Genomic DNA, 5301 nt, shown 5'->3' on the forward strand with positions numbered 1-5301 from the left:
TGAAATAATCTTTCACCTCCTAAAATTAATCTTTGATTCCACTCCTTACATCATTCTTTACATTGCAGAACAGTTTTACCATGTGCATTCTAAACTCTTTCTCTGACTTTTCTTCTACTATGTTGTCAATGGACTCTATTATTATGCACCTTGGTTTGTTTGGGATTCTTTTTTCCTTATTTTTTGTTACGCTGTTTTTGTAACTTCCCATCTATAGTATGGAACTGAGGCAGTACAGTTTCTACTCTGTAGACTTATTGGCTTCTAGTACCTCACCTTTAAGGGGGAGACAAATAATAACAGCACCCAGAGCAAACAATATACAACCTTAAACCAAATAGCTCCTATTAAGACATTTAGAGTTTTGTAATATTAAAGAAAAATAATGTGTTCAACGATCATCAACAATATAAACAGTAAGTCTGCAAAAATGTTTACAACTTGAAACGGTGGACAAAGTGAGAACAGATATGGTGTAGAATGTGATGTTTGTGAAGAAAAAGGAGAAAAGATAGAAGTGAAAATTATAAGAAGAGTAAAAGAGGAATTAATAGAGGTTGGCAGTTAGCAGGAGAAAGAAAGAGAATTCAGGGAAACAGATAAGTGAGAGGATAGATAGATAGATAGATAGATTGATTGATAGATAGTAAAAATTCATAAAAAGAAGGAAAAAATAAAAATAAAATGAATAAAGTAAAAATAAAAGAATACACAACACAACTATTCAGATTTCTCTGTCCTCTGGAGCATAAAAAGAACTGAATTTCAAAAATGGTAGCGGGCTGGGCTTTTGGCTCAGCAGTAGTGTTCTCACCTAGCACGTGTGAGGCCCTGGGTTCAATCCTTAGCATCACCTAAAAATAATAAAGAATAAAATAAAGGCATTCTGTCCAACTACAACTAAAAATTAAAAATTAAAAAAAAATGTTTAAATGGTAGAAATGTGAGAGACAAAAGAATGTGAATCCCAATGAATAATTGAACAATTGTTTCTGTTGAAGTTTCACATGAAGTAAGTATTTTCTAGAGTTTGATGAGAGCTCCACCCTCAGGACGTTTGGGTTACTAGCTTGAGAGGGTTAGTCCTGGAGATGGAATTCCTGGAAGCAGTGTGTAGGTTTAGGTACACTCTGGTCTCTTTCCTGAGAGCCCAGTGGTCTGGAGATTTTAAGTCAGCACACCTCCAAGACCCAACAATTTCCAGGCCACATTGAAAGACTTGGCTCACTACTTCACCTGTGGACCCCATGATTCCTTGTCCCCAATTCAGTCTCTGAACTTGATCTCTCTTGCCCCCACTTCTTTGGGTTGCCAGGTGCTTCTCTCCCAACCAGTTCTGTAAGCAGCTGGATTAGCGGGAGAAGGGGAAGCCAGGTGGGTTCCCATAATCAAGATTCCCCTGTGAACTTTTCCCCATGCTTGATTTTCTCCTGGTCACTTAGGCACACTCTCTGTTATGCAGCTCATTTGGGGGGCAGACTTGGGTCTGCCAGTTATCAGCAACCTCAGCATCCAGCCCCTGTGCCACACAGAAAAATAGTTCTTTCCACTGTCCTTCATGCATGTAACCCAGAGAGATGCAGCTTCCCTCCCAACATGAATATCGTGCACCACAGCTTAATGTTTTTTCAGGCAGTTTTTCTGATCTCTAACTCTTTACACCCTGACACACTTCAGTCTTCCCAAGAATGGGGGTTCCTTTAATTTCTTTATTGCTTTACTGCATTTACATAGGGTTTGTTCTTATTTGCATCTCTAGCTGCTGTCACAATTTTAGGATTGGGGATTTTTCCCTCTTATTTTATTACACAAGATGTCCCAAGTCTCTGATCTATTTTGAGTTTCCAGTGAATTCTCACCTAATTCTTGATCATTCACCCACCTTGTTAAAAAGCTCCCTGTGCTTTTTTGTTCATGTAATGGATCTACCAGGGAAGCAACCCTCTATTCCACCATCTGCCTGATACTCTCCTGAACTAAATTAGTTATGCATAGTTCTTATGTCAACTGGATTATGATTGGTGAAGTGTAGTTTTTAGTCTATCTCAAGTGAGATCTGTGCAGTTCCTGATCCTTTCCACAGGTCAGACACACATACTCTATAATAATAACTTATTTTTACTATTTTACCCAAATCATTTTTTGCTCATTTTTTACTGTTTTATTTTATATGTCTTCTTAGGTATACATGAAAGTAAAATACATTTTTGACAAAGTTATGCAAACGTAAGAAATATATTTATTCTGAAATTTTAAATCAGAAAGTTATCTTAAATGAATAAGTGTTAGAGTACTTTTTATGACTGGTAACCATGCCTTGAAATAGAATATCCTTGAATCATTGACTGCACTTACATGCATGTTCTAAGTGCTATCATAACACAGAACACACAAAAACACTCATAGAAATGCACACACAGATACATATACCAACACATTCACAGACAGCAATCATTGCCATAACCTTTTAATAGTACCAGAAATATTCACAAAATATGTGCAAGAACATACATAGAACACAAAAAGACATATAGCAACCTCATATTCCACATATATTTACTGGGTCCACCCATGCACAACCACATGCACCATTCTCAAATATGAGAATATGACAGATAAATATTATATACAATATTTATATATATAATTTATATATGTAATATATATTATGTATATAAATTATATATAATTTATATATATTATGTATATATAACATTTTTACAGCCATCTGGACTTCTTAGAATTAAAAATTTATTTCCTAGAAACTAATAAATTACATTAAAGTCTTCCATAATCTGGTCCCTCTGAGACAACTTTAATGCAGAATTTGAAGGAATTGGGTAATTTCTTCTCCTTTTCACATATCCTATTCTTATTTCACTGGGTGAATAAGCCATTTTTATGATAAATCCCTATAAGAAATAAAAGAGTTTTGAAATGTTAATACAGACATGTCTGAATAAAGAGGGGGTACATGACTTACAGGATATGGAAGGAGAGAAACTCTCTAAATAGAAGGCAAGAATTCAAACCATTTCCTTTCCTGAAAAGATTCATTCAGAGGTAGACCTTTTTCATATGTACACAAAAGAACTCCTAATGGGCCCACACTCTGGAAGGAGACTGACAGATAAATGCAGCTTCCTCCTCTGGAGGAAATTTCTAGTGCCAGAACCCCCAAGTGCCTGATTGGCCTGGAGAGTGGCTACAGCTGTATGGACTACTGAGTCTTCCCTAGCTTAAAGGCCCTTCACTATCATGTGCAGCATGGGGTCTGTGAGGGATTTCCATCTTGCCTTTACCAGAGTGTGGCAGCAAAGAGACAAAGAAATAGAAAAGAGAAGGAGAGTAGGAAACAGAGAAAAGTAAAGGTATTATCCTCTGAATACAATAGTTAAAAATCACTGGACATGAGGACAGGCTTGTGGAGAAGACACCAGCATAAGCAGAGAGATCTCAGTCTATGGGAAACATGCTTTTCATATCTAGAATTTTTTTTAGTTTTTTTTCCAAAATTCCCAATGGTTGTAAATATAAATTTGATCCCCTGAATACCTGTGCCAAACCTTCAAAAATTTTTTTTCTATTAATTAGCTTGAGTCAATTATAGATGTTTGTCAGTGAATGTATCTTAGTTGATTTAAACTACCTCTGAAATAAAAAAAACTATTATTCAAATGGAATTAATAGATATCTTTAAATATTTAATTCATCATGGTCTGAATTCACTTTCTCAGCAGTGCATGAAATATTTAGATCATATTTTAGGACACAAACAAATCCTAACTGTACAAAAAGTAGAGATAATCTCTTGCATCCTATCATATCATAATGCAATGAAATTAGAAATTACTAACAATATAAATATGGAGCCTCTCTGATAATTGGAGACTAATCTACTTTTGAATGACAAATGGATAACAAAAGAAAACAGGGAAGAAATAAAACCATTTTTAAAAACAAAATAGACTAGTGATATAAAATTTTATATCTCTGGAATATAATAAGTTCAATGAGGAAAATTTATAGCATCAAGCTCAAATATTAAAAAATAGAAATATGCCGAATATATAACTTCACATTACAACTCAAGACCATAGAAAAAGAACAAACCAACAGTAAAATCAATAAAAGACAATAAATAATTAAAATCAGAGCTCAAAACAATGAAATTGATACTAAAAATCAATATAAAAGATAAATTGAACAGTTTGTTCCTTGTAAAGAAACACAATGTTGATTAAAGCCTTAGCCAATCTAACCAAAATAAAGAGAAGACTAAAATTAACATAAAAAGGAAGTATTACTGTAGACACTACTGAAGTCCAGTGGTTCATAAGAAACTATAAAAGTGATACTCTAATACGCTAGAAAAGCTCGATGATACTGTCAAATTCATAGAGATATATGACCTACATAAATTGAACCATTATAATATAGGAAATATACACAGATTAACATCCAATAATAAAAGTGAAGCAGCTATCAAAAGCCTTTCAACAAAAAAATTTCAAGCCTAGATAAATTCTCAGCTGAGTTCTACCAGATCTTTTTAAAAAAACTAATTCCAATTCTCTTCAAATTATTCCAAGAAATAGAAAAGGAGGGATCACACTCAAATTTATTCTGTAAAGCCTGATACCAGAACCAGAAAAAAAGATAAATCAAGGAAAGAAAACTTCAGATAAATTTCCTTGATGAACATATATGCAAAATTTCTTAATAAAATATTGACAAACTGCATAAAAACACATTAAAAAGAAAGTACAACATGATCAAAATAGAAGAACAATCAATGTACTAAATGGATGTGATTGACAGTGAGAGAGAAGGGTTGGAATAGTGACAATTCTCAAAGTTATATGAAAGTACAAATTTGCATTATGTATTATGTTTCTCTGTATGTTACCCTCTCTATTAGTATATAACTGTGAACTATCAGAAATAATACTTCTTAAATATTCAGGTTTTTGCTCACTTAGCACGGAGACTGCAACATAACAAACATTAAAATGTGTCTTTGAAATTGACCACAATCAAATAACTTGGATGAAGAAAAGCACAATATCTGGCAGGGTGAAGATGATAGGCCTGGTTTCCAAGCCCACAGTAAGGGTGATATAAACTTGAAGAGAGGAAAGTAGAACTCAAAATGAGAAGCAAAACTATTATGCCCTTACCTCCTCTGTTACCAGCAAGTGAGTTGCAGTTGCTTTTACTGTCATTTGTACAGTAGTTTATTTCTTTTACAAATAATAATCTGCACCTTTGCACACCATCTGTGGGCAGGTAGCTCAGATC

The sequence above is a fragment of the Callospermophilus lateralis genome (genome assembly GCF_048772815.1).
Source record: "Callospermophilus lateralis isolate mCalLat2 chromosome 5 unlocalized genomic scaffold, mCalLat2.hap1 SUPER_5_unloc_2, whole genome shotgun sequence".
NCBI lineage: Eukaryota > Metazoa > Chordata > Mammalia > Rodentia > Sciuridae > Callospermophilus > Callospermophilus lateralis.